Genomic DNA, 14,618 nt, shown 5'->3' on the forward strand with positions numbered 1-14,618 from the left:
AAGGTGTCTCAAGGAGCTGGGTCTGCAAATGCACTCTGTAGTGCTACTACTGCCTGTAGCATGTGTTTGAACTTACAAATACAGGACTTTGTCCAAGAAATGTCTAATCTCCCTTGCCTAAGATGGGAACATGGCTGAGGTGCTGTGTGGGTTATCTGATGCTTTGGGAGGTCTTTGATTGTTATGTGTGTATTGTACCAACTGAGTGGGATGGTTTTCCAGCAGGATCAGACTTGGGTAAATCCACTGTGCAGCTGTGAGCAATATCTGGAGTAAGACTTACCAAAAATTTTAGAATACCCTTAGCAGTAGCAGGTTACATGGACTATAGCATAAATGTACCCTGGATTTCCAGTTTCCTAGTAAGCCTGAGTGGATTTATTGTATAGGGGCTCCAGTCACTCCTGGACACACCCTGAGGTCCTGGGAAAACATGGAACAATAGCTCTGAGTGGGAAAAAGATACACTCAGCATTCTCTAGAAGAAATTATAGCTGGCCCATAAGTCGACTCCCGCATCTGCATTAGTTACAAAGCCAGTCCCATACACTTTCCTGGGTGGTGTGAAATTGTATAGTTCAACAAATCTGATCCAGTCCGTAAAGAAATGTTTACTGTGGACTCTTAAGAGATTATCAGCAGTCCTGGAAGGTTGCTGAGCTTGATGTCTCTTGATTGACAGAATGAATCCACATAGGATGCAGAACAGGATGTGGTTTCTCAAGCAGAACAGTGATATTCTTGAAGGAGGCTACAGGCAGAGGGAGTCTTAATTTTAGTTATTGAACACAGAAACATTTATCTGTGTTGTGGTTTTAAAGCAGTAACTAAAAAAATTACTAGAAAACTTACTTATTTCTTGCTGTGAGATCTGGATTAGAACAAGAGAAAAACAGGCTTAAAACTTAAAAGGAATAAAGAAAGTTTATTAACAAACTACAAGAATAACAAAAGCAGAATAAAACTTCCAGAAAACCCCTTTTTCTCTCACTACACAACCATTCTCTTGTTTACATGACAACATAGAGACAAAAAACTTTGGAACTTTGGTGTTTAAAACAGTCCCAATTCTTGCTAGAGTCTTTTCATCAGTCTTTGTAGAGAAACAGAAGTCTTTTTCTGCTAATCTATGGAGTTTCTCACAAGAAAACTATTTTTGTTATAGCTTTCTACTTTTCTGATGCCATCAGTTGTCTCCTCCCATTTCACATCACTCTGAGGTGTGTATGGGTCAATGAGTCTAGGGATATCATTTTAAGGATGAGTTATTCAAAGGCAAAAGTTCTCTTCATCTGTCTCTGTGAGCTTCCCTGGAAACAGAAGTTTTCTCTTTGCTTCAAGCAGCCCCAAATCTTCAGCTATTACTTCTTCCCCTCTGTTCCAGCACCTCACTGTATCACAACTACTTCACTTTTTGCTCAAAATTCACACTTTGAACTACTCTATTCCTCCCTATATATCCTGTCATGAATTAAAGGAGTTTTTTTTCAGAACACTATTGTCCATCTCCATAGCTTCACCAGAAAAATATTTCAGCTTAATTAAAAAATCTCCTTATTCTCTACCTCTTTTTAAGCTTAATTCTTTTCTTTACTGTCTCTGATAGTTTATAAAGTCTCTTTACATGTTGATTACTCTCTCTTTCTCTCTCTGGAAAAAAGGATTACTCTGCAAGTCTCATCTGGGTAATGAAAGGGTTAAAATCTTGCCCAGGCTTTGTAGATGGTCCTGTGATCTCTGCTGGAGCAGCAGCTGGAGTTGTCTGAGATGGAAGATTCCTCATGGCTGCTCTGGGGAGTGTGGTCACTGTCTCAGCCCGCCGCAGGTCAAGAGCTTTTTTCTTTCTTTACTCAACAGTCTCTGGTGAATTCAGTCACAGCAAAAACTGCAGCCGAGCCAGGGACCGGCCTGGCCTGGCCAGAGCCCGGGGCAAGCCCCGCAGGCCCCATCTCCCGGCCGGGAGCCGCGGCAGGCCCAGCCCAGCCCCGGCCTGAGCCACATGGCCTGGGCAGGGGACAGGAAGCCAGCTGGAGCTCTGTTACCTTTCACAGCCAGGAAACAAAGAGACAAAGAAATTCCCAGGCTTAGGTCTTAAGGTGGTGTTCACAGGTTGATCTCACTTTTCAATGGTTAAAACTGCTGTCAATTCTTCGAAATGGCCAGCTGTTGGCTAGGAGAAAACCTCCCATCAGCCTCCAGCAGTTTTAACTTCCTTAGGTGTTTATCTTTGTTTTCTTAAATGCCAATCTATCATAATCTGCTTATGTAACTCTTAGAAGGGAAGAACAACACGGTCATTCTGTGCAGTCCTTTGTTGAAGCATTGAATAACTCAAGTTGTCCCTCAAATAGCCAAGTGGCACCTGGAAAAATTAAGTACTAGGGAGTCTTTACACACACAAATGGCTTGACTTTGTATCACAGTCTCCAAACCTGCACATGGAAGTCAAGGGATTTCTCTTAACATTAGAATGGTATTTGTTGGGTCTCAAATAATGGGTTTTTGCAATTAGCAATCTATGCAATGAATGATATAATAAAATTTTGTTTAGCAAAAACAGCTGCCAACATTTAAAAATATCTACCAAATCTTCTTCCCATTAAAACAGTCTTATTAAAATTGTCTGTTCCAAACAGAACAATATTTTACTGTTCTTGGTTATGTGGTTTTCCTCCTCAGATTTCCATGAAAGCATGTGTTTCACAAAGCATATCAAAGTTGTCTTGTAGGCAAAAACATATAATCATCAAGCGTGTAATTTTGTTGAAATCCCCTCAAAATGGCTAGCCATGCTGCCTGAACCATTCAGAGACATAAGGGGAAAAAATGGATTTTGCAGGCACTCCAAACCTGGGTGCATGGAAGAGCTTAGACGAGCCTGTGGCTCTGCAGTCACCCATCAGGAAGTCACCCAAATGCTTTTTATGTTGCATTTTCTTCATTTTGGAGGCAACTACTCTGTAAAGGTTATGGGTTCTACTAATGAAAAATGTAATACAAGGTCCATGTGTGGCTGGGTTGGCCCATACCTGTTCCAGCCATACCTGCTGTTGTGATGCATAATCCTGGCTCCTGCTCCTGGGAAGAGCATCCTGCAGCACTGCAGGCGGGAAGCTTCCCCCTTGCACTGGCTCCACATTGAGCTTTTTCTTCTTAATGCAGCCAATGCACTTAAGGAGGACAAGCTCACTTCTTCCTTGCCTGGTTGTTCAGGGTGAATCATTAACAAAGCACTTGAGTGACAAACTAAAATTGTTTGTTGAGTGCCTTTTGCAGTCTGCATGGACACTCTACCTTCTGCAGGAGGTATGGTTTCCTTCTCCCATGGAACTAAAGCCCCACAAATTCCCTCTGCTCTGCACCATGCTTTAACCAGGCCTAAAGCATGTATGTAATAATACACAGATCTATATCTATCTATCTAGCTATCTATCTATCTGTACTGAAGTATATAATCTATATATAGATATAGAACTTCTGTATATGTATGTAAGTTCTGTGCTGCTCCTGCTTTATGGGTGAGGAAAGGGGATAGTGTACGTATCCTGAACAAAGAACTTAACTTTTCCTTGTACTCTCCTTTGTAGCCTAGCAAGTCTTTTGGTGAGAAGAATTATAATCCTTCTCCTAGCAGCACTTCATGAACTGAAATCAATCTCTAGGATGATGATGACATGCCAGTTCTTGGTATATGGACATGAGTCCTGAGATCCCACACGTGGATACACAAAAGGACTGCATAGAGTGCTGAAGATTGGGAAGATACCCTTGTGGGAAAGGTGGGACCTTTTTTTTTTCTAATGGTTGCTTCAAGTGATTCCTCCATAGATCTTTTTCCTTGTCTTGAAACCGTTTCCTTGATGTGCTGGGCTGTATATCCTTGAAGGAATAGCATGGTCTAAGTGTAAGTTGGTTGGCTTTGTCCTTTTTCCATAAGATAGGACTGAAAAATTACTGAAATGTTGCAACTATCAGTCAGGTGAGTGCTTTCATTGTAAATCTGTAAATCCTCTTAATCCCTATTTGTACAAGATGAATGGGAGCCTGCAGCCCACCTACTCATGTCACTCCCATTCATGCCAAAGACACAACAGCAAATACTGATTTCTCCCTATTTAATGCAAGAGCATTTATCTGCCAGTGTCCAAACTGCATTTCCATGACATAAGAAGAATTGTCTGGATAATTAACTAATACAGTTAAAACACATCAGTTTGACCAGATGTTCTTGTCTTTGCTTTTAACATGAATGGCCTTGATTTTGCAGCAAAGTCAGTGAGATGGCACCTGAATGTAAGAGCTTGGGGTTGTGAAGTTTTTCAGAATGATGGCCTATATTTATATTTCTTTCAGAAACTCTCCTTATACTGCACACAAACCTCATTCAGAGAGTTTTACTGACACAGCACATTCAAGTCTTCATGATTTGGGGATGTCTGCTGTTGCAGTCCACAACCTCAGGATCACGTCCAGGGAAGCCGCAGGGTTCTGGGGACCAGCATGGAACAGGAACAAGATGGGCTTCTGTTCATGAAACCATTTATTCAGCATGGGAACAACTCAGATCTAGAACAGAGAGCCCCAAACAAAGGCAGGGTGATGGGTTTTGAGGAACAGAACTAGGGTGGAATTCAGGGTTAGGGACCACTAGAAACACAGCAAGGGAGAAACCCCAGGGGCTCAAACCCGATGAGAACTCCTAGGCAGCCCTTCACAAGGGGTTTGGGGTGGGGTAACTTCATCCAGGGCTCACAGTGCCCATCCCCCAACACAGGGGGTCAAAATTCACACACATGGCTTACAGCCATGCCTCTTCTTTAACAATGGTTATCTGAAACTAACTCTTTGCCTCCCTGAGGCATCTCACAACAGTCTGCAATGCCATTGTCTGACTGACATTAATTCTTCCAGCTGTGCATCTATGTATTGTAATTGCCCTGATTTATTCAGTCAGTTTGTTTTCTGCAGTGTCCTCATACCTGCTCAGCACTCATGATGCTGACAATAAACCTGGGCTGTGTGGTAGATGAGGCTGTCCAGTATCAGAAAAATATGAGAATATATGGAATGCTGGTTTCTCCACTCACCCTTGGCTCTGTAATTTCATCATCCAGCCATGGAGGACTGTGCAGGCAAAAGGCCAAGGTAATGGGTGAGTGCAAACTGTAGCTCTGCAGGAGAAAGGGACCTCTTGCCCACAGCAGAAACAGAAAGTAATTGCAATTCTAAAAGGTATTTACTGCGTCCTTAACTGTAGTATTTCCTTGCTCTGTAATCTGGCCAAGTTTAGGTAGGTTTTGATAGGGATAGACACGTTTCTACCACAAAGGTCACTTCTCTGACAAATTTCAAAATTTCTCTTCTGAAGCTAGAGATCCTCAAATAAAAGGTTGCCTGGATTTATTTAACATGTGCTAAGCAGTATATTTTTCCTTTAATAGTATTCCTGGAAATGGCTGAACTGTTTTGGCTAAAGCAGATGCTGAGCTGTTCAGAATGAAATTCTCAGTACTAAAGTTTGGCAAAGTAGAGTAACATGCCATGTTGTTGACACTGGGGAAGGCTGAGCACCATGGCAGCAGAGATGGGAGGTGGCACGGCTGGTCAGCAAACGAAGGAAACCAACAAGTGCTGCTTTTAGGAAACTGTCTGCTTGAAGCCAGTGAGGAACACCCTTGGGCTCCTGCACTCTGAGTTTTGTATGTTCACCTTAAATAATGAACACAGAAATCCAGAGGCATCAGTGCTATTTTCAGCTACCCTGAACTGCTTAAATATGCAGTTTTAATCACCCAGGCTCCTCTCTCCCCACCTGTATTGCTCCTGGGCTTAAGGCTGGATCTATATATGGAATCTATAGTTATGTATTGGAGTTTGGCCTGAAGTAATTTGTATTGCCAACTTTTTTTGCTTGGTGGTACTCTTTTTCCACCTTTGAAGTCCATCTGCAGAACCCCTCTGTGCCCCTCTGTCTCCCCTAGATGTTTCACCATATATTTATATCTTTTGTGTTAAAGCCTTACAGGGCTGTGATGAGAATGGGGACAAGGCTTCATTCTTTGCTCTGTGCCCTATCTCCTTTCTCTGTATTTTAGGACCTAGGTAACAGGGACATAAAACTCCTGTTCTGCTTCCTGGTTGTATATGATGCTTTATGACATAGATGGACTGGGAAAAGCTCTGACAAGCCATACCAGGTTGGCTTTGTCTCAGACAATACTATTAATTTGGGGATAGATACGGAGTTCCTATCTCTAGAACTGAAAATGAATATAGGAATGATTGAACAAACAAACCTGTTACACTCTGAAATTGTGTGCCTATTGACGTCAGCACCCCAAGCTGGATTTTCATGCTCTTTCCAAGTTCTTGTTGTCCATGTCCTTTCCATGCCCTCAGTTACTACATAGACTTTTTTTTTTCTTTTTTTTCTTTTTCTTTTTTTTAAAGTATACTGGTACCAGAGCATGGGCCCAGCACTTCTACGAACTGCAGAGCTGTGAGTATCTCTTTATGGTTACAGTGTGTGTGGGCTGCGCCTTTGGGCATGGGGTACATCAGTGTTAGAGTGAGGCTAATAATACCCTGTAAAGATAATTTGAGAAGTTGCTTACCTTTCCCCAGGGAACAGGACATGTCTTTGTATTTCCATCTTCAGATACACAACCCACTTGTGGGCTTGACTCCAAAGCAAATACAGTGGGAGGGTCATCCTTGCTTATGTAGATTTTTTTTTTCTTCCTCTCCTTTATGTTTTGCTCCTTTATGTTTGCCCTCTCAGTAGCTTTCTGCCTGTTTTCTCTGAGGCTAGTGATTTCTTGGCAAGTAATTGTTCACAAAGAAATTGTAACAAAGAAAGGTAGTGGGTGAGCAGTAACTGCTGTCTTCAGTAGCCCAAGCTGACCCTGCCACTGCTCTGGTAGGAAAAAGAAGCTGTTTCAGAAGAGCACAGCTGTCCTGGGCTTTGTGCACACAAAGGCTGCTCAGAGCAGCCCCTTGACCCCATGCTGACTCTGTGACCTCTGCTACTCTCACTGATAAGCGTGATTGCAGTTTGTGTTGAGGCCTTATTCTCTGCTCCACAGAGAGAAACATTAAACTGCAGAGTGACTAAGTGCCTTTTCAAAGGCTACATAATGAATCGGTGAATGAACAACTCCCAGCAGCTCCAGGCCCCCTTCTCACTGCAGAACAATGCCTTTCTCCCCTGCATGAAGATGTGCATGTAGTATAGGTTCCATACAGAATTATGTATTTCAAAAGAAGTGTGAATATTAATAATTATATTATACTGATGCCACTGTCCTCTAGGCTCTTTAAATAGCAGCACCACAACAATGTGAATTGTTCCTTTTATGCAAACCCTAGCTAGTGAAATAGCTTGCCAATACAAAATAAAATCGCTGCACTAAAGTTTGACAGCTACATTCATTATATATGTCGATTAAAAGATCCTAAAGGCTTTACTGTCCCTGTACAGTGTCTGAACAATCTGCTAGCCCAATATGCTGCAAAGCTATTTTCTTACTACTTTTTCCATTTAAAAAATAGCCACCAATAACTTTTGACAAACAGTCTGAGAAAATTGCATGAGCAGTAAGGAAATCTTAGATTTTCTTGGGTATCTGTGGGTTGGAGCCTTCCACTCACTGGGTTCTGTCACATGTCACAGTAGATGAGATCCGGTCAGAAACATGGAGCCCTAAACTTATTCTACAAAACCCAAGCAGGCTGGGGTCTTGGGGATGGCATGTGGAGTAAGGGAGGGAAAGTTATGCTAAATAGAAGCTAATTAAATTATTTTTGTTTAGGGCTTTCGGTTGCTTTGCTATGTATCAGACATGCAAGCTCCTCTGTCCCAGGTCTCCTCTAGGTTAGGCTTGGCCTGTTTTGATGAGCTCTTGCTCTCAGTAGACCACCCCACATCTTGGGGGTGTGGAGCATTTCAGTTTGCTTCTCTTCTTCTATGGCACTCTCTGCTGCCGAAAGCCCAGCCGTCTATTACAGCCCAATGTGTTGTAACCGGGGGCGGGGGTCGGGCGGGAGCGAGGCCTTGTCCCGGGAGGAGGGTCCGTCCACCAGCCCTCCCGCACGGGCCGGGCTGTGCTCGGGGATGAAGGCCCGGCAGCCGCGAGAGGGAACAGCCAGAGCCCGCCCGGCTCCCACACAGCCTGCTGCGTCCTTCCCCAGCACGAAGGGGACCCCTCACGGCCCTGGTGAGGCCGTGTCTAGAGTGCTGTGTCCAGTTGTGGGCTCCTCAGGACAAGAGGGACATGAAAGGCCCTGGAGGGGGTCCAGCCGAGGCTAATAACGATGATTAAGGGACTGGAGCATCTCATGTATGAGGACAGTCTGAGGGAGCTGGGTCTGTTCAGCCTCGAGAGGAGATGACAGAGAGAGAACCTCATCCATGTCAGTATCTGAAGGGAGAGTGCCAAGAGGATGGAGCCATGCTCTGCTTGGGTGTTGCCCAACAATAGGACAAAAGGCAATGGGCAGAAACTGATGTATGAGAAGTTCCATCTGAACATGAGTAAGAATTTCTTTACTGTGTGGGTGACCAAGTACTGGAACAGATTGCCTAGAGAGGTTGTGGAATCTCTCTCTTTGGAGATATTCAGAAGCTATCTGGATACATTCTTCAATAACCTGCTTTGGGGGACACTTGCTTGACAGGGAACTAGATGACTTCCAGTGGTCTCTTTCCAATCTTAACCATTCTGTGAAAGTGTGACGTTGCAATCTTGTGCCATGACAGACCATACTAAATCTGATTTATGAGGGTGTCATAACTTTACCGTCTTTGTTCTGGGCTGGAACTTAGATTAAGTTTCACAATTCAAAATACTTTGAAGGTTGGTTGTTTCCTCTAAGTGCTCAGTTTGGTTCTTAATGTGTGCTGGTGTGTGGCTTTCCTCTCAGACCCTGGTCATGGGCACTGCAGCTGCAGGAATACCTTAGGAGGTTACTTCCTGCATGCATATCTGCCTGTGCCCTTCTGACAGCTGCCTTTGGGATGAGAGGCTGCTCTTGGCCTGTGCTAAAGGGCTGACCTAAAAGTGTAAAAAATAGCCTTGCTCTTGTGTTTGGGGGTGAACCATGGGGATGCTCTGTGAGGATGCATGCAGAGGAGATACTGCAACCGGATTGCTGATCGTGACAACTAGTGTTTCTACTGAAAAACCCTGGTGAAGAAATTGGAAAAAATGAAAACTTTCAAAGAATTGAGGTGTTAATTCATGTGCTGAGAAAGCTGTTCTGCCCACTCACCATCCTAAAAACTGTGTGACATTTCCCTGAGGTACACTGCTTGCTGCTGCATCACGGGTATGTGTTTGATCACAGGCAAAATCGAACAGTCTTTTGTAATCAGTGGACTCAATAACTTCAAGATACATGGGAGTAAAAAGATGTAGACTGACGCTTCTCACAGGGTTGAGGTTTACGTGTTACGGTCTGTTCTCTCCCCATGCAGCATTGCTTGTATAGTGATTGTCCTTTTATTAATGTTTTAAATAATTATCACCATTGTGGAAAGGGCATAGAAATCTTTTCAGTGCAATTTATGGTGAGCACCAAATACTGTGCAATGGAGCATCTGTTATCTGTGATAACAGCTACCTTGCAACTGACAACTACCTTTGATTTCAGGTTTGCAAGACTAGACTCAGCTAAACAGTTCAGTGATGCTGACAGGATGTGAAAGGCTTTCTGTAAGCAGAGTGGGCTGTGCGTTTCTCACCAGTCCATCTCTGGCCAGGGACATACTTTGTAGTGTGTGGATTCAATGATAAAGACACTTTTACTCCTGTGGTAGGGCTAGGAGATCTAATCGCTGTACATGGAAAAAAAGCCTACACAAGTCTGAAGCTTCTGCTGTGAGCATCACTGCTTCATCTTGTTCTTCTGGCCCTAAAGGAAACCCTCCTGAAGGAATGCAGTGCCCAGCCCCTCCAGAACAAGAGGTAGCGGTGGCTTCCCAGGAGGAATAAACCTGTCTTTGGTGCTTGCCTGTCTCTCTGCCCTGCCTTGTGGGAAAATGTTACTACTCCCTCTGTTTGGATGATTGCTCACACTTCTGCAACCGCAGACTTCATCTGTGAACTTTTAGTAGAAATTATGCACTGATGCTGGGATGGCGTTTGCCAGCTAGGAGCTGTTTTCCAGTGTCACTCACTTGTAGTTGGCATGTGGAACTCCTGTGGTATTTTCTCAATGTTTAATGTGACTGAATTATGTACTTCCACTGCACTTCCATCAGCTCTTCTGGTGTGACAGTTGCCACAAATTCAGTGGCATTCAGGAGCCTCTCTGGCATTTGCAGCTGGGTGCAAGACACAAGTTCCTTGATTTTGCTGCATCAGCCCAGTGAAACATTGCACGGCTGCGTGTGCAGCCAACTGCTTTATGTTACGCCTGGTAATGGCTTGTGAATAATAAAAATGTAACATCCAGCTGTTTAATTTGCTCTAGGGGAAAAAAAAATAATCCTAATAATCTTCATTGTGAGGTGCCTCCGACCAGGGACGCAAAGATTTAGTTTCAGATATGCATTGTTAAAGTGAGAGGTGTGGCTTTAAATCCTGGGAAGAGTAAATTCCATTCCTCTGCCTCGGGGGATGTGCCCTGTGAGCCCGGGAAGAGTTGCCTTGCCCCCAGACCCTCCTAGGGTGGCAGTCCAGGGTGTTCTGATTGGTTTTGTGCCCCTGGGGTTTCTTCCCTGCTGTGACCCTATTAGTCCCTGACCTTAAACTCCACCCTGGCTCTGTTCTGGGCTCTCTGTCTCTGGATTTAAACTGAGTTCCTGTGTTGAATAAATGGTTTCCTGAGTTTAACCAAGCAGAAGCCCATCTCATTGAGTTCCATGCTCGTTTCCAGTAACTGTAGCCTCCCTGGACATGATCCTGAAGCTGCGGAACGCAACACTTCATATTTACTTGCCTGTTTGGTTTGAAAGTAGATGGATTGATTTACAAGATAAATGAAAAAGCAAGAGAAGGAAAAATGTGTCAGTGGCTGTACCATTAGAGGGGAAGGCATTTCTGATGCGGGGGTCACTATTTTGACCTTTCTAGTTTTTTGGTTTGTTTTTTTTTTTTTTTACGAGTCAGCTTTTTGGACCTACTGTGTACCAACTTGCTTGTTTGAGCTCAGCCAGCTAATTCCCTTAGTGCCCATTGTCACCTCTCACTGTGACCTACAAGGAGGGGAAGGTGCAGAGCTGTAATGAAGGAGAGGGGCTGAGGTGGCCACCTTGGCCTTGGCAATCAGCACTTCCCTCTCAGCTGTGACTTCCTTTCCCTCTCCAAATTTGTGTAGGAGTGTCCCTATAGCAGCACTCCCTCCCTCTGTGTAGCCAGACCAATAAATCCCTGTGTCCTTTTAGATGGGCTGGGAAATGGTCCTTCCTGAGCCCCTGCTGCTTGAGGCACTGGCACCAAGCAGAGCTAGGTTCTCCAAGCTTGCTGGTGCTGAGGCTGTGCCCTCCATGCCAGGACCACGCACCCCTCTGCCCTGGAAGTCAGCTGGCAAGTTGTGAAATATGATTCAGCACTTTTTAAAATATTAAATTGTGCAGCTGTCCTGGAAAGGATTAGAAATCAGTTCCAGAAAAGACTATAGTAGCTTTTAGTGAAGAGTTCTGCTTTGTCCTTAATTATTTATAAGCATCAGGATATAAGGACACCATGTTTAACCCTTCAGCAATGAGAAAGATTGCAAATAATCTAATAAACAACATATGCAAATTCACAGATTTAGTAGATATAGTTGCAATTTCTGAAACTTAGAAGTGAGAAAATATCAGAAATAATGTTTATGTTTAATATTTTGTATGACATCTTGTTTGCTTAGGCAACTGGATTAGATGAACATTGTATAAGTCGCTTTCAGCTGAAATAGACTATTCCACATTTCTGATGGCAAAGCCCTCTAAGGGGTCTCAGATTTGCTTACCACTGCTGCCCTGGTTGCTCTCATCACCATTCACAGTAATGGGTTTTGCTCAGGGGATGATTTAGGGGCAGGTTGATGCCCATGAGGCTCCTGCTTCATGGCCTTAGGGCCAAGCAAAGCTGCAGGAGCACTGTGGAGGGGTTACTGAGTTTGGTAGGTGAATGATGTCAGGAAAAGCAGCTTCTCTCCCTGCCATATTTTCAGAGGGCTGATGAAAAGGTCAGGGAAGCCAAAGCAAGGCTCCTTTTTGGGCTCTGAAACATATATTCTAGAAGAACCCGTCCCTGTCCAGAGGGGCATCCAAAGAGCCTGGCAGGAAATGTCATTTGCCAGGTCCTCAAAGAAATGAACATTATATCACTACTATGTGGCTGGAGATGTTTTCAGACCACTGGCATGCATCCTTCCCAGGGGTCTGTTTTCTCAGAGCATGGTGCATTGAATCACTGACACATTCTTGGAACTATTCTGGTCCTCCACAACTTCATCTGCTGTGTTGCTGAAAAATTTAGAAGCTAGAGACTTCTTGAACTCCCATTGTGTCCTGCATCTTATAAAAAAAGGTGTAATCTCCATTGCAAACTAACTCAATCTAAACAAGCTGCTATTATACTCTATCAAAGGATACTTAGAGATGCTTCATCAGTCTCAAACTGGACCATGGAATGCCAGCATACAGAACTCATCATTGTTCATTTTAACAGGTGTCTGCATATTGATGACATCAGGGGTTTGACCTGGCAGTCTTCCAGTGCTCAAATCACTGCTTCCACCTTGGCAGATGCAGGTTTAGATAATTTCTGAGATGTTCTAGCACAGAGAGAAGAGGACCCAAAAGTTGCAGCTGGAGAGGAGATCCTAGAGAGACATCACCCCTGAAGGACAGTGATCTCTGCTTTTCACCAGCTGTCAGCACTGCTGATCCATGTGGGCTAGGCAGGGCAATGCTGCCTTCTTCATGTAAATCAGAAGAGCAAGAAAAGCTAATTGCCAGGTAAGGTCATTAAGTATTTAATTTATTTAATTAATGAACCAAGAGTTATCATCTCCAAATTTGGAGTGATAAAGTCAGAAGCTTCAAAACCAGAAGAGAAGTGGGAATTAAAATAGAGATTAATCCACGTTGTATCTTTGAAGCTTGGATTCATGCCCATAGCTGTGGTTCTGAATTGCTTCTCAAGCTGGAAGGCATGTGGATGGGAAATCTTGCAAAATATCAGATCTCATAGTATTTCTGCCTCTTAAAATTAGCCATGTTGCAGGATTGGGCACTGTCAAGGCTTAGTTCTGTTTTAAAGTGGAGACTTAAAGTTAGCCTAACCATGAATTTGAATTGGATCTTCATATAGTACATACTCCAGATGCTACAATAACACCTGTTAGTGCAGCTACAAATAAAAAAAGTACCTAGTATTACTTAAAATGTGCAAAAGCAATGTGTATTCCTGGTACTGAGCCACAGCATAGTTTCTCCTGGCACTGCTTGTGCTTATGGGACCTGTGAAATCAAATCTAATGCAGAGCAAGCGCCTGTTACACAAATGTGAGCTGTGGTCACCATGGGCTGTTTTAATGTGGGGCCCTTTGGCTGTTAAGGAAAAAAAAAACCCTCTTTTTTTTTTTTTTCTTTTCCTTTTGCAGTCTATTTCTTATACTTATTTTATATTGCTTTTAATTAAAATGCAAGTATTTAGAGGAACATTTAGGTGGCACAGTGATTTTTTATATACTTGTTATTGTATACTTCTGTGTAAAGGCTTTGTGGGTGGTTCGATGACCTTTATAAGATGTCATAGCATAATTTAAAGAACTTGAAGCGCATGAGCACTTGGGAATATCAAATGAAAATAATCAGATTAAATTAAATAATCAGATTAAATTAAATAATCAGATTAAATTAATAAATGTAAAGTCAGTTTACACAGAGAAGTGTTATGCATCATGCTGGTGCAGCTGAATGTCAGAAGATTTATCCCTGAACCTTGAGACAAGGGTCTCATGGCCCTGCATGAACTGTGATCACTTTTCACCATGGCATTGTCAGGTTTGGGACAGTGTTTGTGGGGATGCCAAAAAGGGCATTCTTCATGGTGGTGGTCTATGCCAAATCCCACTCCCAGGCTTTAATATTTTGGAAGCAATAGGACTTTTCAACAAATTGGGTAAATTGTGGACAACTTTAACATGGGCAAAACAGTACATTTCAGAAGCTTGTCTTGGTAATGATGGCAAGGTCTTCTTTGGTTGAAAGAGATATCTAATTGCATCAGACATTTAGCAGAAAAAAAAAGTCTATTTCTTTAAAAAGTTCTAAACAGCTGAAAACAGGAAAATGTGAAGGGACAGCTTGTGCTGAGAAGTGGCTCTACCACCATCTGCAATAATTCTTCGATACAATCCATTGGTTGAATGCTTAGCATATCATCTCTCAAACTCCAGTAATATTTTAGTTGTTTATTGTTTAAAATGCTTTTAGGGGTGCAGATTTGGATGCTACAGCCTGTTCCCAGCAGTATCACGAGTTTTGTGGTGCTTCAGATTTAAATGCCCTCAACTAAAATTAACTATCCCTATTTAAGGAATCTCTTAAACACAGATTAAACTTTCCTGGATGTACTTCTGACTTACGCAGGCAAGCCTTGAAGTTAGACCCATGTTTCTTT

The 14,618-nt window shown here is 43.1% G+C and overlaps 1 long non-coding RNA gene across 3 annotated transcripts in view; it reads left to right on the plus strand.

The window, feature by feature from the left end:
* Positions 1-3,590: 3,590 nt before the first annotated feature.
* The window catches only part of LOC148184613 (uncharacterized), a 31,703-nt gene continuing 20,675 nt past the window's right edge, over positions 3,591-14,618 (plus strand). For 2 of the 3 annotated variants that reach the window (XR_015772164.1, XR_015772162.1), the window contains exons 1-2: positions 3,591-3,779; positions 12,660-12,949. This is a non-coding gene — a long non-coding RNA (uncharacterized LOC148184613). Of the gene's footprint in view, positions 3,780-6,450; positions 6,500-12,659; positions 12,950-14,618 lie in introns of all 3 variants that reach the window. The other variant, XR_015772163.1, reaches the window with a different exon arrangement.

The sequence above is a fragment of the Pseudopodoces humilis genome, chromosome 3 (assembly GCF_049639895.1).
Source record: "Pseudopodoces humilis isolate 2021_Gansu_Grassland_sample_001 chromosome 3, ASM4963989v1, whole genome shotgun sequence".
NCBI lineage: Eukaryota > Metazoa > Chordata > Aves > Passeriformes > Paridae > Pseudopodoces > Pseudopodoces humilis.